General features: G+C 30.7%; 1 protein-coding gene across 1 annotated transcript in view; it reads left to right on the forward strand.

The window, feature by feature from the left end:
- Positions 1-430, forward strand: part of USP25 (ubiquitin specific peptidase 25) — a 173,247-nt gene that overhangs the window by 167,015 nt on the left and 5,802 nt on the right. The gene's annotated exons all lie outside the window — the stretch shown is intronic.

The following is a 430-nucleotide window of genomic DNA, read 5'->3' on the forward strand; positions in this document are numbered from 1 at the left end:
GAGAGAGAGAGAGAGAGAGAGCATGCACATGGGCACTTGTATGTGTGCTTTCAGGATTTTTTTGTTCACAGAACTCTGTGTTAACTTTGGCTTTATAATTAATATTCTTTATTTTAACTGACCAATTCAAACACCTAGTGTTTCTTCAAGCTTTTAAATGTAACATTATACATTGTCTTTTTCAAAATATATAAATCTAGTAAATTTTAAATTGCTTTCCTGGGTGCCTTTGATTAATGTTTGGCCCCATTTGCAAATTTAGTTATAGTACTTTAGATTCCCTTAAACAATTAGTATAATTCACCACTTTAACAGAGAAGAGGATATAGAAAAACACACATTTTTTTATGAAAACCCTTATCCTGGAATATAAGGTAGCTACCTTAATCTTCCCTAAAGAGTGTCTCTAAAATACAAAATAAAAACAACA

The sequence above is a fragment of the Propithecus coquereli genome, unplaced genomic scaffold, assembly GCF_000956105.1.
Source record: "Propithecus coquereli isolate 6110/MARCELLA unplaced genomic scaffold, Pcoq_1.0 Scaffold263, whole genome shotgun sequence".
NCBI lineage: Eukaryota > Metazoa > Chordata > Mammalia > Primates > Indriidae > Propithecus > Propithecus coquereli.